Source organism: Phalacrocorax aristotelis, chromosome W, assembly GCF_949628215.1.
Source record: "Phalacrocorax aristotelis chromosome W, bGulAri2.1, whole genome shotgun sequence".
Lineage (NCBI taxonomy): Eukaryota > Metazoa > Chordata > Aves > Suliformes > Phalacrocoracidae > Phalacrocorax > Phalacrocorax aristotelis.
In genome coordinates, this window is record NC_134310.1 from 5,277,404 (window position 1) to 5,301,326 (window position 23,923).

The following is a 23,923-nucleotide window of genomic DNA, read 5'->3' on the forward strand; positions in this document are numbered from 1 at the left end:
GTCTGTCAGTCCTCTTCTGTCTGTATGTGCATCTCTTGGCTCTTCTTGCCGTTGCAGCCTCTAGATGTGGATAGCCAGAGTAGGAGAGCGCAGGACGGGGGTACCCTTTGGCGCACTTGCGCTTGCCGTCAGCTGACGCCATGAGCACATGCTTGCTTGACATCAAATCTCTCAAAGGGTGCTTTGGCACAACTGGGGAAGGGCCGGGAAAACCCACGTCGCTGCCAAGCAGCCCTGTTCCGGGGAAGGTTTGGGCTTTTGGGAAGGCAGGGTGGGATGAGCCGGGAGCGCCTGGCGTGGGGGTGGACAGAGCGGGTGGCAGCAGATGGGCGCGTGGGGGATGCCGCCGGGAGGGAGGCGGTGGAAGGGACGCCGGGTGCAGGAACAGCCCGTGCAGCTTGGCGGTGGAGTGGGGTGCGCAGCCCTGCTGCTCAGCTTGGTGCCAACTGCCCCCTCTCCGGCTGCGCCGCTCTTCCCGGCGGGGTTCCGTGCTGTGGCCGCCCCCTCCCAGGAGGATGCGTTGCAGCTTTGTCAGAGCCCCGTGCTGTGGGAGTGGGAGCTCCCTGCTGCTGCTGGAGAGTCCAGGCTCCACCTTGCCCCCGCAGATGCTCGTGCGCATCTCCCACGGGTGCCGCAGGGCAGGCGGCCGCTGCTCAGCTGAGGTTGACCAAAGATGTGTCTTTCTGTTCTCTGCTCCTGGGCTCTGGCTGCTCGCCGGTGCCTGGACCAGGCCCTCCTGGCAGTGGTTCTCTTGGTTTCTGTTTATCCATGTGCCCCAGAGGCAAGCTGGAGCAGCATCCCTGCTCTGCATCTTGGTCCCTTCCTGCTGCTGGGACTGCGAACCATCCGGGGAGTGTGGCGGGCTGGTGTGGGAAGCAGCCTTTGCTCTCCCACCTGGTACCTGCCACGCTCTGGGATGGGGGTTTGGCATTTTGGGCCAGGACTGTGAAATCCCAGCACGGGCTCCCGTGTTTCTGCATTGCATCGCTGTGCTTCGGGCATCGCACAGAGCTTGGACCAACAGTGTGACATCCCCATAATGTCCTGCTGGCTGGCTGGCGGGAGGGCTGGGCGATGCTGCCGTTGACCTCGGCTGTTCACCCCCCTGCGGGTACGTGTGAGCAGGGGTGCCTTTGGGCCAGCATCAGCCTTGCATCATACAGGGAGGCTCCAGCACTGAGATAAGGCTGGAGCTGACGCACAGAAACCTGCAGCAGCTCATTTTCTCCCCAGCCTCCTGCAATTAAAGAGCAACTGGAGCAGTGTCTGCAGCAAAGCTGCTGGCAGTGGGCTCACTGGCCCCAGAGACGGACTGACACCAATCGTTTTTGTTTTCAGGCACTTTCTTAACTTGCATAGCTGGGCTGTGTGCCACAGGGTGTCCTGTTTTTCCTCACCTCCAGCATTGGCTGGTCTGTAACTGTATGTTCCCAGCAGTAAATTCACCCGTGGGGGGGTCTCAGGTTCCCTCCCGGCTGGAGGGGTGCCCAGGAGCTGCCGCTCTTGCTCCCTGCCCCGTGGCATGACCCGGCGGGGAACGCAGCCCTGTCTGTCTGTGCCCGGCTCCTGCTGTGCTGACGCAGCTTTTGGGTCCCTCTGGTTTGGAGGCAGGGTGCCCTGAGTGCTGCTTGCGGGATAATGCAGCAGAAACCTTTCCGGGCATCCCTGCTCCCAGACCCAGCCCGGGGGAGGCAGAGGTCGTGGCGAAGCACCATTGCATGGTTCACTGGCACCTGCCAGAGCTTTCCCTGCTCCTGGTGGGACACAGATAGACTCTGCGGTGCCTCTGATGCTGCTGCGGTGTCCAACCCAAATGGCAGATGTCCTGAGTGGCCCTCCAAAAAACCCTTTGGTTTTGTTCCTTCTTGCTTTTACTATTTGCAATAAAACAGAGTGGCATCCTGGGGGCTATGAGGCACCCGAGAACAGGTTTCTTTCTCTGCCAGGGCAGAGGGAGCTGCCTGGGGTGTTGCTGGCAGGATCAGAGCAAACGTCCCACAACCAAAGCCTTTAGGGGTGCAAACTCCTGCACTTCTCTGGGGAGGGATTTGCAGTAGATATTCAGCCCTGTTGTGGGCCAGCTGGCTGCAGGGCTCTTTCTCGGCTGTTGGGGCAGATCTGCCATCCTGTGTGTTGATTATATGTGCTTTTTGGATGCGAGGGCTTGGCTAAGCATCGTGGCTGCGTTTTTTTGCTTTGGGCGAGTGCAGGAGCAGGATGAGCCCGCCGTTCCCCAGGGTGGTCAGGGTGAGCTGGGGAAGCTCAGGGAAATGCGATTGCTCCAGCTGGCTCCTGAGTCAAGGGGAGTGTAGTAGAGGGTTTTGGAGCCAAGGAGAGAAAAAGGGTTCGTTTGCAATCACGAGTGGGTGCTCGTGCTCCAGCGCTGGTGGTTAACATCCCTCTGCACTCTGCTGAGAGCTCGTGGGACTGGGAGCGCTGGGCTTGCAGCTGGGGGAGGCGTGGGCTGATGGCCCCCTTGTCCCCAGTGGTGACAGTGGCCCGGTCTGCCCCATCCCCCTGCCATCCAAGCTGAGCAGGGGTAGCTCTCAGAGAGCTTTTGCCAACCTTTCCAGCTCCGTGCCCTCAGCTGCCACCAAGTGACATGGTGACATTTCACGTCTTGAATGTCTGAGCAATTTCATAAAGGAAAAACCAGCAGAAATGAACTGCTTTGGCTTTTTGTGTCCTACAAATTGGATTCGTTAACCTGAAGCTTCATCTGTCAGCTGGCAGGGCCCCTCCGCAGCCAACGGCTGATGGGACAGGGTAGGAAGGGGAGGGAAAGTGTGGCTGGGATGTGGGGAGGAGGAGGAAGGAGTGGTGTTATGCAGCAGAGTGTAGTATTTGCTGTTTTTTCAGCAGTGTATTTCTGGAGGTCTCTTTGGCAGGGAGACCTGGGTCTTCACATTAGGCATGGGACAGCTGAGCTACCGGTGCTGCAACCCAGCCCCCTCGAGGCAGCAATTGCTGTTCCTCTCTCCCAAGCCAGGAAAGCAGAGTCTTTACCTACCTTCATCAATCAGGTGATGCTATCGTACGCTGATTTACCCCAGCACGCTACAGTGGCAAAGCAAGACCAACGCAAATGGCTCTGCCGTGCAAACCGCAGTCCCCACCCGGGCGTGCTGGGACAGGGCAGTGCCACCTTCGCAGCCGCGTGGAGCTGCTAGTCTCAGTGCGCACAGCCCTGGGCACGAACCCGGTGTGTTTGCACACAGCACAAGCCTTGTTCGCCGAGGGGGAGGCGGGCACCAGCCCATGCCGCTGCCCGGCATGACTTAGCGTGCGGTGGATGGTTGCACGGGACCTGCTTTTAAACAGCACGCTGCGTATCACGTTATTTATGGTGCATGTGTATGGCAGGTAGAAGATGCACCCTTGGGTCCCTTCTGCTGTCCTTGGGGAGCAGGAGGAAGCGTGGGAGCTCATTTCCTCTGCTTTTGGGCTCTGTTGGAGAGCTCTGTTCAGACTTAATGCAGTTTAGCCTTGCTCTGGGAATGGGCATGAGTCGTCCTGCGTCCGTAGAGAATTGCAAAGCTGCTTCCCTCCCCTTTTCCTTTTTTCTAAATTAAGGAAAAAAGAAAACAAACAAAAAAAGCCTCTCCATGAAGCAGGCAGGTGACCATGTGTGCTCCAGGCTGAACCATCGCAGGCAGCAGCCACCGCTGCCTGGGGACTTTGGGGACCCTGCACGAGCCCAGCAACACTGGCAGCACTGGAGGCGGCTGCTCTCGCTCTCTGTTCCTGTGTCCCCTTGGCCATGGCATGTTGCTGCTGCAGCTCCCTCCATCTGTGCCATCTTTCTCAGCTTTGCCTTTCGCCAGCAGAGGTTTCGTCATAAGTCCTTGGTAGATCCATTACTGCCCACATGGTCCTCGTGGCAGCTTGCAGCCTTCATTGGGGTTTTGCAGGTCTCGCTTGGCTGCTCAGCAGGCTGCAGTGTGGGGTGGCTGCAGGCTCTGGAAGACTCTCCAGTGCTGCTCATATGGAAAACACTCTCAGTAACCATGAAGAATGGAGATGGTGCTTAAAAAAAAAGAAACCCCCCAAACAACTCAAAAAACCCCATATAAAGGTCATCTGTAGGGGCCTACAGGATGGGGATGTTGAAGTTGCCTCACATAATTTCTGCTGGAGTTGTGTGACTTGAGAAACTCTTTCCCCTGAACCCAAGGGATGTCTTCACGAAGCAGAGCTGTGGAGGAGATGTCTTGTCCTGTGGATGTCATTGGACTGGATGCTCCCTCCCACCCGTGCAGCCCTGCAGGGAGGTCACCCCCAAAACACCCAGGTGGCAGCCTCAGTGGCATTTCCTCGGGAGGGCTGATTAACCTGTTTTTTTTTGTAACATGGGTCCTTTGTGCATCAGCTGCTGCTTTGAGCATTCCCTGTGCTCCTGGAGCAATCCCATGGGAGGGCAAAACGTGAATCCTGAATCCTTCTGCACGAGCAAGTGTGGCCGCTGGGACAGGAGAGGCGCTCCAGCTCCAATGAGGATGTGGATGCCCGAGCTGGCCCCAGCTCGCTGCCGACCTTAGAAGGCACCAGGAGGGCTCAGAGACATGGCAAACTTATGTTTGCTTATATGTTGGAAGGGTGTTGGAGGACTCAGCAAGGTGCTGCAGCACCGTGAGCCGGTGCCTGGTATCTCCTGTGGCTGTGCTTTTGCAGGAGAACTGTTAGAGAAGCACCTTCCAAGATTATTTGCTTCCAGATGTGCATGCTGCAGTTTTTTTTCTGTCCTAACATCACCCAGAAGATCCCCCACCGCCCTGTGCATCGGGGTGCACAGCAAAGTCCAAGGCCAGGGGCTGTATTTGAGGCTGAGGTGCCCAAATCCTCCTGGGGCTTCATGCAGACCAAAGCTCAGGCACGGTGGGCAACAAGCCCAGTGGGGTCACCAGGAACGTGGCTGCCAGAAGAAACCCAGTGGGGTGGGAAATGCCTTTATTCAGTTTTTCCTGTGTCTGAAGTACAAGTGAGAGACTTGGACCTCACTTTTTCCCAAGGCGGAGAAAGGGGCTGAACCCTTCTGCCTAGGCACTGGTGCCATGGATGCGTGTGGCACGTCCTCCCAGCTCCATCGCCTCGATTTGAGGATTTGATGCATCCTGTTGTTTAAAAATAAATAGCTAGTTAATTTGGGCCAGGGAGGCAAACAAATCAACAGGCCAGTGATTTCTTCAATCATCCTGCATACTGCACAGGGGAAAAATTAATAAAGTACCTGCCATCCCTAGAAGCTATTTGTTAAAGCCAACAATAATGATGGAAAAAATTGAGCTCCTGCTTATGATGGGTTCACTCATGGTTCTGCGCTCCCACTCCCTCTGCAAGGCATTGCCATTCCTTACAGTGCTGTGGTGGGAAAGGCGATACTGTGATCCATGTCTGAGCTTTTCCAGCGGTGTGAGGAGCGGCAAGGGGCTCTCCAGCCTCTCCGGGGACTCGCTTCTGCTCTGAGAATTGGGCCCTTCTGGGTGTTCTGGGATCCATGAGAAATCTGGATTACCTGTAGAGTCGCTCTCCTGTGGTTATTGCTCACGTCTTGATGAGTTTGGGCCTTTGGAGGCTTTTCAGAAACTGCGCCCAGCAAGTGCCCGGTGAGAACTGCTGCATGTGGTGGTAGCTGTTGGAGGGAGGATGGTTGGGAGCAGGCTCCATTCTCTGCTTTGCTGCAGACCAAAGGGAGGTTATTTTTCCAGTTTGTTCCTGAACTTTCTCATCTGTGAAATGGGCACATGCAGACCCATCCTTCTTCAGGAGCCCAGGACTCGACTGATTGTGAATCTGTGAGGTTTTCACATGACAACCATGAACTTGAGAAGACCAGGCTTTCCTTGGCTTACTGATAACTTGTTTAAAGAAGCAGCCAACATTACCTGGCTCCTTAGGACTATTGGCTACTCTGTGTTTGCCCTCCAAAGGTTAACCAAAAAGTGTTTGGCTTCTGTTATCGAGAATAAAACACTGCATCATGGGAGCATCCAGCATCTCCTGATTGCAGAGTTAATGGTGTACGAAGGTGGATGGAGCATCCTCAACTCCAGGTCTTGTTGTCACAGAGCAAACGTGTCATATCTCCCCTCCCCAGCCCCTGCCTTCTGTGGCATCCAAAATACTCCTCCTGCAGCCTTTCAGCAGGGACTTTGCCCAGCTTGTTGCAGTTTTGGGGGCTGCCATCCAGCTGCTGCCATTTGGTGTCCCCAAAACTTTCCTCCTGGCCAATTTATTTCAAGAATATTTCATGCTAAAGGTGATAACAGTGCAGGATCTCACATCGAGAGAGATGGAGTGTTTGTCCAGCTGGGAAACGGGAATGTTTGTTTACTGGTTTAGTGCTGCCTGTGTCCTGCATTGCCTTGGTGGAATAATAATTATGTGAATAGCAGGTGCTATTGAGTGCAAGAGCCAACCCCAAATACACTGGTGTGGAGGCCAGAGGGGAAAGATGAGCAGGTGAATGCTGATCTCCCACAGCTCAGGTGGACAGAGGTCTCTGAGAAGATAAGACTTGAGAAGGTAAACCTTTCTTCCCTCCAGTTTAGGTAATGCTCCATCCTTAACCCTGTCCACAGGAGCCCTTTTGGCATCAGGGAGGCTGAAGGCAATGTTTGCCACTCCATGTTTGGGGTATTTTTGTGATTATTCTCCTCCCCCACAAAACAACCCCCCTTCGGGCTGCTTTCATGTTCAAAGCAAGAGGATACGGCTCCTCCTGCTAATGAACCTTTGCTGGTTGCCCCAGCTCGTGGGTGGGTGTGAAGAGCAGATCTGGATTTAGCTTGCTACTGGTGAGGCTTTGGGAGAAAGGAGGGGAAAGTCCCTTTCGCGTTTACTGTTGCTGTAAGAGATGCAGGTTCCATGGCTGGCATTAATTAGGAACATGGCCATAAGGTGGTACGAAGTGGTCCTGGGGCTGAAGGTGTGCGCCACGGCGGTGGATGGAGCTCCCAGCCCTCCTCCTGGATGGCTCACGGGTCCCATCATGGCACCAATAAATATTTTAAACCAAGAGTTGATCTGCATTCAGAGTATTTAAATTAAATAGAGTGCAAGTTGTACTTTTAAGCTGCTGGTGTTGAACTCCTGGGAGGCCATGGATGGAAAGGACCTGTGGTCAGCAGTGTCTCACCATGGTGAGGCACCAGCTGCCCCTTTCCAGCTGGGTTTGTTTTGTGGCTCCGGGTTCCCCTGTACCTGTCTCTGTGCATCCTGCACCCTCTTTGCAAGCAGAGTCTTTTTAGTGAAAAATACGTGGTCTTTTAGTGAAAAAAACATTATCTGCAGTGATGGCAAATGAACTAAAAGTCAGTGCTCTTGGAGGAATAGGGAGATGATTTAGTTCATGGTGGATGCAAGCAATGGGTTGAATCCCGAGTCCCGTCTTTTGGCTCTAGATGTCCGTTTTCATCTCGGGGTGGTGGGTCTGAGGCTGGACTATCCCAAGGGACCCTATCTTGGGAGCCGGGAGGAGCCGATCCCCCCCTCCAAAGGGTGGTTTGGGGCTCCAAGCTGCTCCCACCCCAACACGTGGGGAACTTGCCGTGAACACACTTGACAACGCCATGTGGCAGCCACTGCGAGTGGCTCGGGCCTTCTCTGGCACAGAAAGGACAAATTAAATAAACATGCTTGATTGCTTAAACATTTGTTTTTTAAATTAGCAGCAGCTTTTTTATATTAAAGTATGTGGATATGCTGCTGGGGAACACTTTAGCAAGTTGTTTTTTTCTTCCTGGTGCTACTTTTCCAGAGTGATTTTTGATTTAAAAACCAAATGCAAAATGCTGGCCAAGTTGTGGATGGGAAGAAACTGCGCTGCTTGGAGCCATGGCGCCCTGTTGGGCTGCGTGATGAGACAGGCCTTGAAGGCAGCGGCTTTTGCAAACCGTGCCTTGCAAGTGCTGGAGAAAATGGTCTACGAACAGCTTAAGACGCTCCATGAATGTTCACAGCTTCTTGGGAGAAGTTTAGCGGTCCACAAATTGTCAGAATGCTGAAATCTCCTGCAAGGAGGTGTTTGGAGATGCTGGTATATGGGAATGTAACTGTGTGCTCACAGGGATGTGGAACTGCAGCCTTTGTGCCGTGGGCTCGGTGAGCTCAGCTTGGGGACCAGCTAGGCTTGGGCTTGGCTTCTTCCCCTCCATGCATCGCATGGTGGGTGACCCTGCACTGAGCTCTTGCCTGGCTGTGCCTCTGGGTTTGTTTTTACTCTTTGGTCTCTGTTCTGTTTAGATGGCAAAGAGACAGCCCGGCGTGAGGGTTACAGCTTGTTTGGCAATACAGGATAAGGGGTTTTAGATGCTGCTCTAATAGTAACCAAGATTGCTAAATAGCGTCTCTGGGAAGGCAAAATGCAGCCAGAGAGACACTAATGCTTCAGACTGACCTTGCTCGAAGCGTGGGGGGGTTTGCTGTTTCTGTAGGCTTGCTATCAATTTCCTAAAATAGCATCTGTCCAGAAAAATAGCACCAATAACCAAGCAAGGATCCCTGCATGTGTACCTGTGGCAGTACCATCCCCGCTGGGCTTTCCGGGTGTGGCGGTGTTGCAGATTAAACTGTGCTCCTGCAATTTTAGGGAAAAATACCCCCAAAAACCAGAGTTCCCGCAACCCTGCTGCTTTTTGTGTCACCCCTCCGGGTTGTAGCAAAGCTCCCAGCAGCTGGCTCGGGGACCAGCCTGGCTTGGGGGAGCCCATGGGAGGACCCTGGGCTGGCCACATCCTTAATTTTTTAATTAATGGATGCATCCTGCATAAGCACAGCTCCAGCTTGGCTGCGAGGGTCCCTGTGCAGCCGCAGGATCGGGGCCTCTCCGTGACCTGAGGAGGGGAGGGGATGGGGGAGCAGATGCTGCTCTGTACCCTGGCTCCGCACCCTTCCCAAAGGTGACCAGAAGTGGTTGTGTTGTTGTTGTTTTGTTTTCATGTATTAAAGGTTTAATAAATGGAATTAAAACCTGTGAAACTTAAGGTAATTAAATGTGGAAGCAGAAGGAAAAAAATTGTAAAGCATCCTCTCCAGGAACCTAATAGGCTCCATGCTTCCTTATCTTAATGATTTTCATAATTTAGCTGAATGCAGAGATAATGGATCTGATGAACCTTTCTGGAGCTAACTTTAGATTTAATGGGCTTCTTGCTGGGGAGCGGGGTGGGGGCAGGTGCAATCAGTGCGCTTACAGAGGGAGATAAGAGCAAGAGGGACTGAAATAAAGAGCCAAACGGGTTTTCCAAAGACTTAAAAGTTGCTGAGTGCTCCCTCCTTCCCACCTGGAATTAACCTCGGAAATAATTTTCAGAGGCCATGTGATTTCCTCTGGCTTGGCCGTGCCAGCACTGCCAGTGGGTTTTGCCTTTCTGTACAACCTCTGACCCTCCCTGGGATGAGGGAGCTGCGAAGCCGGGATCATCTGCATTAATCTGGTCTCATTGAGGCGGGATCAGTGAAACCACCTTGCAGATTCACTGTATTATGGAGCAGATTGAGGGACTTAGACAGCAAATTTAATAAATATCATTTCGATATTACTTGGCGGAAAAAAAAATCCACTGAGCGGCTGATGTTGGAGCACCCTGTGAGGATGGTTAATATGGACATGACGTGTTTGGAGAGCTGGGGGAGAGGGGATGGGGAAAACACTGAATATTGTGGGGGGAGCAGGAGGAAAGGACATCCCTTGGGACTGGCCTGGGCCAGAAGCTGGGTCGCAGCAGCACGTGCAAAAGCAAGCAGGGCTGGGTGTGCTTGGGGAAGGGGGAAATGTGGATGTTTGCCGAGGGAGGGAACATGGCGCAGGAGCTGCACCTTCAGTACCTCTCTGCTGCAGCTGTGCCTCTCCTGCTGCCTCCTTGGCTCTATCAGCAGTTTGCATGACCGGGGCACACAGGCACGCCAGCTGATTTAGGAGTGGGGGCGGGTAGAGATGCTGAAGCTAACCCCGGACCAGAAGCAGCTTTGCTGTGTCAGCGCAGTGATGGCTGCCCATGATGCAGAGCCAAACTGACCCCTGTGCGCCCAGGACCAAGCTGGCACCCCTGCGCGGGCACTGCAGGCAGCGTAGCGAGTGGTTTCAGAGGTGGTGGTGGTGAAGCTGGGGTTGGTTTTGCAGCTGGCTATTTGAAATCAGCAGCTGCCACATTGGTTTGTGTCTGGTTTGTGCCAGGGAGGTGGTATGGTGTGGTCCCATGTCCAGGGAGGCTCTGGGGGCTCCTGGGACAGTTCTTGGTGGGGGTTCGGGGGTCCCGTGGTGCCTTTGTGTCTCAGGGCTCCCTGTAGTTCCCAGTGGAGTCTTTTTGAGCTGTGCTCTAACATGTCTGAAGCCTCTTTGGGAGCTTTCCAGTGCAAAAAGCAGAGTTGCTCCAACAGGCCAAGGGTGTGAATGGGGGGATGTGAGGTGGGTGCAGGCACCCGGGGTGTCCGAGTGTGATCTGGGGAGCCGGGCTGGGAGCAGGCGCTGTGCCCACGCTGTGTGCCACGTCCTGCTTGCAGCTGGGGTCTTCTGCCCAGCCACAAGCCGAGCGGCACAGCCAAGCAAAATCCTGCCCGTGGGGCCCAAGGAAAGCTGCGGCTGCAGGAGACAAAGGGAAAGCGATTGCAGTGGGAAATCCCAAGCCCTTTCTTCCAGGGCTGGTCATGGTGAGCAAGGTTTTGGCTGTGTCAGGTTGTGGGGATAGGTGCTGCTGCCCACCGCCTCTCGTGGGAAGCGTGCCTGGATCCTGCACCTTACTGAAATGCTCTGGCAAGGGTAGCACGCCTGTCCCGCACCTGTGCTGAGGACCCGCAGTGGAAGGTGCAGTGCTCGCAGCCAACAGGCAACCGAAGAGGCTGGTTCATCTTTGTCCCTGGCAGGACCCCCTGCCTGCTGGAAAAACACTTGGGTTAGGAGAAATGTGTGACCTCTTGCTAACCCCCTTCCCCTCTCACTCTGCAAGATGTTAAAAAGAAGGAAAAAAAGAATTAAAAAAAGAAAAAACTCCCACACCGTGGCCAATCCAAGGAGGGCGAGAGCCAGGGACCATATCATTAAAATGCTAAAAATGAGCATGCTGAAAACAGACACAATTGGGTATTTAAAGCTCTGAATGAAAAGTGTGTGTGTTAGCTGGCTTGCGGAGAGCTGGTCTCCCAGAGCCCCTGGAAAATATGTGGTCAAGCCCGCACCATTAACTTTTTGTTTCTGGTTTGTAAAGTAGCTGTGAAATCCCTTGGGGGGATGGACAAGGACCCCGCGTCCCTGCCAGGCCAGGGAGGACGCCAGCGCTCGGCCGGAGGGACTGTTCCGCGAGTGGCTTGGTGCACGTCAGGCAGTGGCTTGTGCACGTCCTGAGCCTTTTGCTGTCCTGTGGCAATCTTCATCCCAAAAAGCATGGGGACTCGTGTGGCCCCTGCATCCCTGTGTCACCGGAGACCCCTCTGCCACCTCTGTGGCAGACCAGGTGGGATTTGCACCAGCGGTGCAAAGCGTGGGTTGCGTGGATGGAGGGACGAAGCGGGAGGCGCGACCCAGAGCGGGAGCCACAAGTTGACTCCTGGGTGAATCACTGCTAAGTCACTTCAGGGCTGTTGCATCATTTGTTTGCAGCTTCTTAAAACCTGGGGAGCTTGGGCTGCTGGAGGCTACCAACTCAGGTGCCCGAGGCTGTACCAAGAGATGTGAGGTCCTCCTGTGGTTTACAGTGCCTCCTTTACCTGGAAACGTGGATCTTTGCAGCCACACTGGAGCATGGGTTTGCTGCATCCCAGCTCATCCCTGGGTGGAGATTGTGGCTGGTGTTTAGCTGCAGGTTGACGCTGGCCGCAGTGTGCCACGCGGGAGGGCGGAGGTGTGCACGGGGTTATTTCTGTGCACGTACGTGGGTTTCCCTCGTGTGCATATGCAGAGGGATCCACGTGGGTGCAAAATGCCCCTAAAATATCTCCTAGGGCAAGTATTAACTGCCAGGCTGGGCTTAGCTCCAGCAGGCAGGAATAGATGAATCAGACACTTAATGGTAAAATCAAACCTCTCAAAGTATTAAAAACAACCCAGCTTCAGCAGGCTCCTCTCTGCCATCCGGGGAGCCCCAGCGAGAGGGAGTGAGAAAGGATTTTAAACCAAACTGGGATTTTTTTGTGTTCCCCCATCTCTTGGCTGCCAGCCTCTCCGAAGGGGAAGTTTTACCCCGCCTCCTGCGGTCTCGGATGTCAGGTTGGCAAGAAAAATCCCATCTGTTTTCAATCTGGATCCTCACTTCCATCCACCCAGTGTTTCTCTTCCCTGCGCTCCCCCGCTCCCAGCCCCCAGAGCTGGTGTGCATGCCAGGCAGGCCTCGGTGACGCTTTTTTTTCCCTTCTCTTTTTTAAATTTTTTTTCTTCTAAAAATGTATGTGGCCTCCTTTGCCCCCCACGTCCCCCCCTTCTCCCAGGCACATGCTCCAGCGCAGCCCTCTCTGCGCTGGGGCCTGCCAAGAGCCTCTCTGCGCTCGGCCCCGCTACGGTCACTGGCTCTGAGAATTCCCAAATGTCCGAGGATTTTCAACCCCGAGCTTTAAAAAAAAGGGAAAAAAGGCAAAATATCTCTCTGTGTGGAAAAAACAAATAGGCAAACCCAAGAGGGGAGGGGAGAGAAGGAATTTTGTTGTGATTTTTTTGTTTGGGGTTTTATTTGGTTCCAGTTTCTTGGTATGATTTGGAAAAGAGCAAGTACGGTGTGTTTTGTTCCTGCCCAGAGATAACAGAGCTACTCTGAAATCCTATATGGTCAATGCAAAGACATATTTGTAGCAATCATGATATCCTAATCTCTCTCTGAAGAAACCCTTTTGCACACCCCTCTCGCCTTTCTCTTTGCTGTCCTCTTGTTGCATTATGTCTTATTTAAACTATAAAGTCCTCAGGCTAGGAATTACCTTCTCTCTACAGATAGCTGCAAGAGCTTTGCACATCTGTGGAGCGCCATGAAATATAAATTAAGAAGGTTGTGGCTTTTTGTTGTTGGGTTTTCTTTTCTTTCTTTTTTTTTAAATTGTTTGGAGGTGAGAGTTTATCTGATTGTAGAGCCAGACCCAAGGCAGCAAGGACCCAAGCAGTGGTGTTGGGCTTTGTATTGCCAGAACCCTGAAGGCGGGGGTTATCTCAGCTGTACCCCTTCCCCGTCGGCTCTCTGCGCCAGGCTGGCATGGGACCGCTCAAAGCTGCCCCAGGTCCAGGGTTTTGGGCTCTGACTGGGGTTTGGGGGGCTCATGGGGAGCCCCGGCTCCTGCTCGGATGGGAGCTGGTCATGGGTGCACCAAGAGCCTGGGTGCTCTTGGCTGGAGGGGGTGAGGTGTGTGCTCCGGCTGCAGGGCCTCAGTTTCCCCTTCGGGCAAGCGCTGCCAGCGAGCGGCTGCCTTGTGGGGATGAGTTAGTGACGGCATGGCCGGGGGTGCGGGGGGAGCAGTGGTGCTCCCCTGGCAAGGGAGGACGAGGGCAGGTTTTGCTTTTTATTTTGGCGAGTACCGTGAGAGATGTGGGGCCAGGGCCAGGGGTGGGGGGGTGGCCCCCAAAGGGCCAGGGCTCTGTGTGTGTGTGAGAGGACCCCAAAGGGCCGGGCTCAACTCTGAAGCCAGGCTTGGGGAGACCCTGAATGACCAGGCTGGGGTGATCCCAGGCCGGGCTGGAGCGGGGGCACCCCGAGGCTCAGCTCCGGGGGCACCGGCGGAGGAATCCGGGCTGTGAGAGACCACCCGGCCGGGCGCCCTGAGGGGGTGCAGGCGAGGCCTGGCGGGCCGCGGCGCTCCCCCTCTCTGGGCCCCCGGCCCCCCGCGGGCGCGCTGCCGCCATCGGCCTCCCCCCATCGGCCTCCCCCCATCGGCCCCGCTCCCCACATCGCCCGCGGCCCCGCGGCCCGGCCCCGCCCCGGCTCCGCCTCCCTCCGCCCGGGCCGCGGCGGGCTCCTCGGCGGGGTCGCGGCGCCCGTGGGCCCGGAGGCGCCGCGTGCCGCCGTGCCGAGGGCGGCGCGGGTGGGACGGCCGGTCCCCTCCCGGTAAGTGCCTGCCCCCGCCCCCGGGGGCGCCGAGTGGCTCCCCTCACCCCACGGCCTGCCCCGGAGCCCCTCCGGCACCGAAACGGGACTGGAGACAGTCGGTTTGATTTGAAAATGTATTTATTCCTCCGCCCTCCGGGGAGCATCCAGCGCGGCCGGGGTCCTCCCGGCGTCGCGAGTGGGACGGGCCCGCGGCGGGTGGGGGGAACGGGGCTGCGGGGGTCTTGGGGTGACCGCGGGCTGTGGCCGCTGTGTTGGCCCCCGTTGACGGATAAGCCTTAAAATACCCTTTTGTGTAGGGATCTGCTTAGCCGGGCTTTATCTGGGAGCTGCGAGCGATGGGTAGCGCTGCTCAGATGGAGGGGGAGAGCGGGCTGGGGCGGCGTTTGGGGTCTGCGAAGGGGACCCTCCTCTCCCCTTTTTTTTCCAGCCGATGGCTCACGGGGGCGTTTTGCTGCAAAACAAGACATAAAAGTGTAAAAACCGCGTCCAGCACCTCCGGTTCGTGCTGGGAGCGCTCGCCTGCGTTACAAAGGACCAGCTCTCCCGCTCACCCTTTTTCTCCAAATTACCCCTTTTACTACGTGTTCTTTTTTCCGTACTGGAAATGCCTTTTATTTCTTAATGATTAAAAGGCAGCTTGGGTCTGCAGCAGTCGCCCGCAGGATGCTTTCCGTGGCTCGGGGCAGGACACAGGCTTTGAGTGTTTGAGTAACGTACAAAATTTATTCGCCGTAAACGTTGCACAACTTCTGCACTCGGTTCCCACTATTAAAATCTAACACGCTTTCTCGGTTTTATGGGATTTGCCTGCTAGACATTATACTACTGCTCGAGCTCGAGATGCAGATTTGTCCAAAATATGTAATTTTAGAAACATAAGAGGGGAAAAAAAGATGCTCCATTTTGTTACGGGAACTGTGTAGCTGGAACTTTCATAAGAAATAGCCATATTTTATCCCTTTATGATTTCTTTCTTACTCTGGCAAAGTCAAAATACTTTTATGTCATGGGTAACTTTTACATCAAGGCTCTAACTTTGAATTCGCAGCAGCTGGACTGACTCGAGGCAGTTAAAGGAACACTTGAAATTAAATTTAAATTTATATTGTTCGTTGGCAGAGAACTCTCCTGCAGTTAAGGAAAAAAAATGTAAAGATGAAGCTGATCATTACTATATATAAAAAGCAGTTTCGAAAGTTAACGTTGCGGTTCTTCTCTTTAAAAGCCGAGGATTCTCTAGCCTGTGGTTTGTATAGCTGCATCTCGCTATCCTTTCATTTCCTTTTTCCTGAAGACGTCACTTAGCGGAGGATAAATCACAAATTCAAGCACACTGGGATTGCCACACACAGAACAGAAGAACATCTGCTGAAAAGAGACTTTCTGAGAATAACAAACCACCTGCACTGAGAAATTTTTCTTCTATCATAACTAGCTCAGTGTCCGTCAGGCGCGTGTCTGTAATCTGCTGCTGGTCTGTTTCTGGCTGCAAAGGTGCTTGTCAGCCCTGGTGTTTCACAAGATTAATATTTATTTACAGACTTACACCGTTGGTTGAGGTTTGGGTTTACTTGTTTTGGTTTTTTTTCCACCAAAAAGGAGGAAATGAAAAATGTACGTTTGAGCTAATCGAGCTATTTTAACAGTTTCTTCGTGACTTGCGTTTTCTCTAACGTAATGAGCATTGATTGGTGCCTTTCAAGCCGCCCTCTCACTTCTTGCGGAGGAGTGTGTTGGGATGTGGGCTGGAAGATGGTAAGTAAGGCTGGCTCAGATGGCAGCTCCGGCTAAATGAGGTGGCCCCGCACCGGGGACTGAGCTGCGCTGGAGGAGGGATCTGCGTAGAGGACGGCAGCTCTGGGGCTGTGCTTCCCTCTTTGCTTTTCATCCCTGGAATAAAAACCGTAATGCTTGCCATCCTTTCATGTCATTGCTCCCAGAGCCTGCCAAGTGGAGGGGAAGGTGTCATTGATCCCTACTGCGGAAGGAGGTACATCACCTCTGGGAGAAGGGCGGACGCTTGTTCCAAACCTTTCTGCCAGTCGGAGTGGGAACGAGGGAGTGGGGGAGCGTCGGGGTCCTGCTCTGCAATCCAGCTGCTCTGCCACCGCCTCCTGCAGCCAAAAGGCGAAGCAGTGATTTTTTCAAAGGCGTTGAAACCAGAGAAGGCCTAGTTATGCTTTTGACTTGGAAGAGATGAGTATCATTTTTGGGGGGAGATGGAGGCACCAAAATAAACCGTCTGAAGGTTCAGTGTGCAGACAGACAGTGAATTCAGTATTAGGTACTAAATTCCTGCAAAGGTGACAGTTGCAGCAGGTATATGAGGAAATCCTTGTTACCCTGCAGAGCTGGAAAAGCAGGATATGGTGTTTTATTATGTTTCTTAACCTTGATCACAGTGAGTTTCAAACACCCTCTTTACCCTCGGTGTTGAATCTGGCCTGTGGGTACAGATTCTTGTACAGCAAAGCTATTTCACTAGATTTAATCTCTAAGGAGCGTGCCAGAAAAACAGCCTTGGGGAAATGGCAATCTGCTTGCTTCCTTGTCTGTAAAATGGGAATAGCGATGCATAGCTCCTTTCTGTAGAGTGTTTTAGGGTCAACCAGTGAAAAGCACCAAAGCACCACAGGTTGAATTGTTTGGCCAAAACGAGACGAGGCAGAAGCCGTAGCAAGGCTTGCCCAGGCTCCCGCGGCAGGTCGGCAGCGAGGCCAGGAATAGACCCGCTATCTCTGATTTCTGCTTGTGCGTCCCTGTCTCCTGTGTGTGGACACAAGCCAAAAAAGAGCAGCAGTGCCGCTGTCACCCGGCTATGTGTAAGGGAGAAAAATGAGGTGGTATGATCCCGTCCTTGGTGCCTTTTTGGGGGCTGCCCGGTGGTGCCAGGTGTAGGAGTGACAAGTTGTCTGACACCGGTCCGCGAAGAGCTGGATTGAAGCCACTTACTCGTTTCACGCTGGCTTCTGTGCAGCCCTAGTGTAGTGAGGACTTTGTAGATGCTGCTCACCTGGGCCGAATTTCTTACCAGTCACCTGGAGATGAAAGACACTTGTTCCCTTACCACTCCCCCCAAGCCATCCTCTGCCCTCTGAAGAGATTTTGAACCCCAGGTATATTTTATTCCCGTGCAAGGCTTTGCTGTCGGACTCGGCAGAGATTGCAGCGCGTCCTGTGGCACCGGGGAAGTGTAATCGTGTTACATTTGTATTTATTTCATGCTGCGTTTACGGGTGTGAAGAATGAACTGGTAAAATTAGGGACTGTGGAAGGTATGAGACACCGTATTTGTTCAAATGCTGACGGTGAGAAAACATCTGTTAGAAGCTGTCTTTGAAGGAGTAGCTGCCCTTCCAGAACTGTTTTGTAGGAGTAATAACTGTTGCGGTAGGCGAAACCTTCTGAATCAGGAGGCACCTGGGAGATGTTGCAGCTGTGAACGTGCAGGGGCTGACACAGGGATGGAGATCTATCAAACTGAACCCAATACACCTTTATTTTTCCCGTGCATCTCATGTCATTTCCAAAGTGACTGCCGCCTTCATTTTGCATGAGCTCATATGTGCTTGGGTGAGTTTGGGTTTTTAAAGACGCTGTTCTGCCTGCCCTTTCTATTTGCGGATAACTTTTTAATGGGTTTGTAAGGGTGTGTTGTGTGTTTCAACTTCTCTGTGTACTGATTAGCACTCAGTAAGTGTGTTACAAAAACTCTTTATTAAAATCTGCGCAGAGGTAGGTTTTATTCATGTGAGGAAGCCACACGGCGCTCGGTTTCAGCATCAGTCACAGGATGACTTACCTGCTAATTTTGACTTGCTATCTGTTCCCGACAAGGCAGGAAGCAGCACATTGCAGCTAAGGGAATTGAGGCTAGTCCCCTATTTATGGTAATTCTTAAATAGTTCATTTGGGCGTAATGCCTCTTTTTACAGTTGATTCTCTATTACAAACAGATTTTCTGATAATGGCACCTGTGCCATTCAGATGGGATCATTATTATAATAGCAGCAAGTATTGTTCTGGAATCAGTATGTGGAATTTATGTAGGATCATTATAATGACAGAAGTAATACCATAAATAAAATGGTGCTGGAACAGCAGCGCTAGACCTGAGTGTAATAGGGAAAATGACAGTTCAGATTTCCCCCAAGCCTCGGCACCTCGAGCCTTGTGAGGATTTGTTGCGTACGGTCCCTGCTTGCGGAGGAGGTGGGAGCGTGGGCGGCTGGGGAGGGCAGGGGCTGTCCCCACAGCACAGCGATGCTGGGGTGTGGGAGGGAGGAGAGATACTCTTCCCGTACAAATCAGGGAAACCATTAGCTGGGGCTGTTCCAAGAGCTGACCGGGGAGTCTGTTGCAAATAATTACTTGTAGAAGCGGGGTGTTGCTCTCGTTCAGCAGCGTGCTGGGTTTTGCTCTTGGGCTGGCTCCGTTAACGCAGGGGGTTTTTTGGGGTGGGTTTCAGACGGGACGCTTGCTTGCACAGCCTGTCCCTCCTGCGTTGGTGTTGGGATGGTCTGTGCCTGCTGGCACATTGCTTCTCCCGTTTCTTTGCGGGAAATGTGAGAAAGCTTGAAATTGCATTTGTGAAATAAGAATGGGGGTTGAAACTGTAAATTGCCCGGCGGGACTTGACAGAGGAGGTTGATGTAAATAGTGTGCCCTAGTACCGGAAACAATAGTACCAAACCCCACCAAACAGAAGAAAAAGGGAGGCAAGGGTAAAAAACATCAGTGCATTTGAAAAGTTACTGAGGATGTGGAGTGGAGATTATTCCCCCCTCCGCTTTTCTTTCTGTGAACAAACCCCTGGAGGTGGGTGTGTTGTCTTAAAGTCCAGTCTTGCGGTCGAGTTCAGCAAATACAGATAATCCAGATGGCTAATCTGGAGCATGGTTTGGCTAGCAAAAGCCTTCTGGCAGGCGGTGAGGAGGATGCTGAGAAGAGGTTTGCAACAGTCGCATTTAAACAAAGTCGCTGCTAATGCTGCTTCAGCCGTTGTGTGGACAGAGCACAGATATCTTGCTTGGGGTTTGATTTTATTTTTGTTTTTTTAAATAAAACCCCTTTTATTTTCCATCAGTGACCCGTTTTAAATCCCTGATCCAAGAGGGGGAATTGTAACCATTCAGCGGGCTCAGATGTGGTTTAAGTCCTGTCACCACATCCCTGGTGAGGGATGTGGCCCCTCTCGGTCACGCTGGTGCCCAGGATGTGCAGCAGCAGAAGGATGCTCGGCTGCACAGGCCAGTTATTGCGCTTTGAACTCGCTTTTTGCCCAGGGGCCCCGTCAGGACAGGGGTGATGGGGCGACTGCTTTTTGATGCTTGGCGCTGCCTTTGTTAGTGGACATCTGGTGCCAGGATTGCTGCTGTTGGGGCTGGGGGTGGGCTGCAAGGCCAGGGAATTTGATGGATTAGCACGGTTGGAGGGCTGGGGGAGGGGACGGGTAGGGTTTCAGCTCTTGCTGCAGGTAGAGAGAGAGAATTTGGGGGTTAGGGGCACTTTTCTGCAAACTGCAAAGGGGGGAGGATTCGGAGAGGGGGAAGGGTTGGGAAGAAAATAATCTTCCCAGTTTTTCCCAAAGAAATGACATTTGTTTGCTCTGTACGGCAGCTCAAGGGACGTGTGTGCATCCGGAGCAGGGAATGAAAAAAATCCACAGCAAATCTGGTGCCAGTCTGTCCCCCCAGCTTTGTAACCCTTGGGAGCCCTGGTTGCTTGTGCTTGGCCTTGGGGTCACTTGGTTCATTCCCTGCTGCTTCCTATGGATTCAATAACCTCCTCCTCTCCCCAGAGATCAGCTTAAATTAAAACTTTATCCTTTACTTAAGGAAGCAAGCAGCAGCCTCTCCCCATGCTCTGTTACAGGATCTGGGTAGGTTGCATGTCCGCGTCCATCCGTCTTTCCCCATGGTCACCAGATGGGCTGTGCTGGGAATCGGCAGCTTTTGAGCCAGGAGGGAGGGGGATGTGGGGTATCTTCTGCCGCTGGTCTCCTTGGGTGAAGGAGTAGAAAAGAAAATCCTGATTTTTAACAGCTTCCCCCAAGGGCAGATATTTCAATACGCTCTGGCCTGGAAAAGGGAAAATTGCTATTTTTCTTGGGGTAGGACCAGACTCCTGGGGATATCGCCAGGATGCATCACACAGTCCTTTCCCGGAGCCCTCTGTGCCAGCGGGTGTCCATGCGTGGGTGGAAATACCCTGTCCCATGTCTGCCCGCAAGAGCCGGGAGGGTTTGCATAGCAGTGAGAGCCATTGGGAACTGGCCGAAATGGAGACCTCGGAATAGCCACAGTAAAATCCAATCTCTGACCAGTGCCATGTTTGAGGATCAAATCCACGTGTAAAAACTGCCTGGAAGATTTGAAGTCTGCTGGCTTTGCCTCCTAGAAACACTGCTTCAGGGAGGTCAGCTCTCTGGAAGGCACTTTCGGGCCTTTGATTCATGTTTTGGGGCTATACGTGCACACGTGTGTGCTGTAAACATCGGTTTTGTTCGGGGCTGGGTTTGTTTCGTGTGGGGAGGGACGTACAGCCGCCCCGTGTGCAGCTCCTTTCCGCCTGCCAGACGCGAGCCGTGTGTGGCAGAGGTACAGCCCCAGCCAGGCAGGGAGCTCCGTGCTTGTGTTGTAAAATAAGCCCCTGTGGGTGACTTTTTTCCACTTCTCCATCAGAAAATGAGAAAATTGGAGGTGGGCAGGAGCAGGAAATTCAAGTGTAATGAAGGAAATTTTGGGACTGAGATGAAGGAGGTACTGCGAGATGTGAGAGAGACCTGGAGGTGTTGGAGGGTTCGGACTGGGGGATCTTTTGTCTTTCCTTGTGTTGCTGTGGCCATAATGTCAAGGCTATTGAACTGTGTTGAATTTTGCTTTCTTCTCTGTGTTGAGCAAAGTGGTGGCTAAGGGCCGTGGTAATGCAGCAAGCCTTGTGTCTGCAAGGTTTCTGAAGTCGGAAGGCCTTAAAACACTGGTCTGAAAAAAAGGAAAATGAAAAATAAGGGATAAAGTTACAACCACCGTCCTGAAAATGTGTTTATTTGAACTTTATGAGCAAAAGACAGAAAAATTTGGGGGAGGGGGAGAGGAGGGAAGAACTCACTGTAAAAATGTGTGCAGGGAAGTGAACAGCTGTGGTGCTCTGTGAAATGGGAGCTGCTCGAATGCAAAGGATTATTTCACTAACCAAGACCTGGTGTTTGGGCTGGGGCTGAAGGCTGCAGCCCCAACCGTGCAGGCAGGAGGAGACCTTGCAGAAGTTCAGGCTGCTCCAGGCTTCCCAAGTGGGTTAACTCCTGCTGGAGATGGGCCCTGGTAGCCAGGAGGGCTCTGGGCTCCCCAGCCCCTCTGTTACAGTATCTTATGGGTCCTGTTCTCTGTCCATGCCTTGTACCTAGTGCATTGAATAACTGTCGAGGAGTGGAAACTTGCTTGCTTGCCACCATTTCTCCAGTGTTAATGGGTTTGGAGTCTTGGGTGCTGCAGGATGCCATAGGCAAGTGCTCCTCTGTGGTCCCTGCCCCAGCGGCCTGATCCAGTCCCACTTCAGGTCCTCTGCCAAGCAGTGGTGGCTTGGAGCTAGGAAGAAACTTCACCCAGACAGGTAATTCCTCTGAAGCGTCTGCTTTTGGGTGCTGCTGGCGATGGTGTGCTGGACTAGATGAATCACCGTTGCCTCCAACCTGACGTGTTTGATGGTTGCAGTGCTGCCTTCCTGGAGGGGAAGAAATTGTAGTCCGTTACGAGGAGTCCATTTCTCTTACCGAAGGTGGAGTGTCACAAGAAGCACCGAGTACTACTTGCTGAGTTCGCCCAGTTCCTTGCAGCAAGCCTCGCTCATGTGCCATGAAACACTCGCTTGACAGTGCGTTCCAGAGCAATATCCTGAAATGAATGATGGGCCTGCGCTGTGTTTTATGCACTTCCCTGAGAGGTGGGAATGTGTAAATTGCACCATCTGAATGATTTAGCCCCAGGTATAGTTGTGATTCAAAATTAATTTCTATCCTTGCTTCTCCCTTGCACCAGCGCTGGAGTAACTACCAGTAGAAAATTGCAACAGCCCATGTGCCCGGGAGGTTGTACAGGGCTGGTCTAGGAGGATGTGTGGCTGTACCCTCCTCCGTCCCCTGCGCGCGTGTCCGTGGTCGTGATGTGCAAGTGCAGGCAGGCAGGGTAGAGGCTTGATACCGCTCCCTCTCCGCCTCCAGGCGACTCGTCCAAATCTGCATCTGTCCCTAAGCGGGGAGCCGCATGGCGCACAGTTTGCATTAGGCTTAGTAGGGAAGATGAGTGACATGTTAGAAGTGGCTTTAGGTTTTATGCAAAGCCAATGATGCTTAAGCCAGCTGGTGGATTTTAGGTTTTTCAGCAAGCTTCACTGGACAAAAATTTCCTTTGGAAAGTGTCTCAGGTCTAGTGTGAAATTCTGATGGAGATCAAGGCGATGGGAGCTGTGGGTGGCTCACGTGCTTTACTCCTCGTTGCCTCTTTGGGGAGTTTGTTGTCTTCCCTCCTGCTTGGGGGACAAAATGGCAAAATCATGAGAAAGACCCCATTTTCTTTGTGCTGAGGAATGAACATTAATATTAAAACAATTGGGGATTTATTTTAAAGCTGTGTTTTGCTTCTTGGCTGGTACCCTGGTTTAGATCTCCGGGAATAGCTTTGGAAATGCAAGTCTCGGCAAATACATAGAAAAGACAAAGCGCGGACTCTGCTCTCTGCTGTTTTCCTCGCCATTTGCAGAGCTCTTCTGGTGCTTTACTGCTCTCCTGGCGCTGCCTGATGACCAGGAGTCGGTTGTTTCTCAAAATATAAAGGTCAGAGGTGCTGGAGGAGGGATGAACCCCAATGACGCGATCACAGTTTGAGGCTTCAGCTATACTCCTAAAGCAGACATGGCACGGGTGCTTTCTTCTTAGGGAATTCTTAAATCTACCTGTATTAATTTCACTGTTTTGAACTCTAGTAATTAAAACATGCCTGTATATTCTAGAGAAAAATATGCATTTGCTGTTCTTCACCTGTTACGAAGCACGGTTTTGTGGACAGGCAAGCAAAATTCTTGGTTCAAAGTGTTTCAGTAATGTGTTAAAGTTTATGGAGCATTTAACAAACTTTTTTAGTGTGCAGTAGTTTGTAGTGCCAGCAAACAACCAAGTGTCATATCAAAGCTCTAGGCTTTTCTCGCTTAACGGCACAATGTTTAATGCTTGTTCGGTTTATCTTGGGTGGCTTTTCAGTGCACAGCTCAGCATGGCTTTTTCTTTACTTTTTCCCCCCAAAAACCTCAGAAAGAGAGATTATAAATACTGATTTAGGGCACACAATTCAGGGAGAGTGGTTGCTTTTATTTTTATCTGTAAAGAAGAAAAAAACCCCAACCCCAAATAATCACAGTGACTTCAGTGGTGTTCTCCCTATGTGGTTCCCTGCTGGGCTGGGAGAGCAGAGTGGAGAGATGAAATCTGCTCTCACTGAAGGCAAGGAGAGTTTTGCCATCACCTCTTATAAATCTGTAATGATTTCTCTTTTAGCGCAGGAGCTGGGCTGTGTCGCGGACAGGGATGGTCTCCGCAGCTGAGGTTAGCAGATGCGGTCGAGCCGGGGCCCGCTGATACCAGCATCAGTGAGGCTGCGAGTTTGGTGCCTTTTGCCCAGATTTTGGGATTTGCTCCTTCTCTGGACTGGAAGAGGATGAGCTTCAGGGCGCTCTGCGAGGGCTTTTTCCTGCCCCACTGCTTGGGATTGCAGTCACATAGGAGAGGAAAGGGGAAGGAAAAAGGAGTTAAACCTCCAAAAGCAGCTGCTTCTGTCGGGAACGTCCTAGAGCTCGGGGTTGTCATTTCTACTAAATTTGAACTAAATAGGTGTAAAAACTCAGTAATGTCTGGA

The 23,923-nt window shown here is 52.6% G+C and overlaps 1 protein-coding gene across 5 annotated transcripts in view; it reads left to right on the forward strand.

The window, feature by feature from the left end:
• PTPRS (protein tyrosine phosphatase receptor type S) overlaps nt 1–23,923 on the forward strand; it is a 171,622-nt gene that overhangs the window by 18,167 nt on the left and 129,532 nt on the right. For 4 of the 5 annotated variants that reach the window (XM_075077581.1, XM_075077584.1, XM_075077585.1 and 1 more), the window contains exon 1: nt 13,911–14,015. The exons of the other annotated variant lie outside the window; for it this stretch is intronic. The gene's annotated coding sequence lies outside the window, so the exon portion shown is untranslated. Of the gene's footprint in view, nt 1–13,910; nt 14,016–23,923 lie in introns of those variants that run through there. 5 annotated transcript variants of the gene reach the window in all.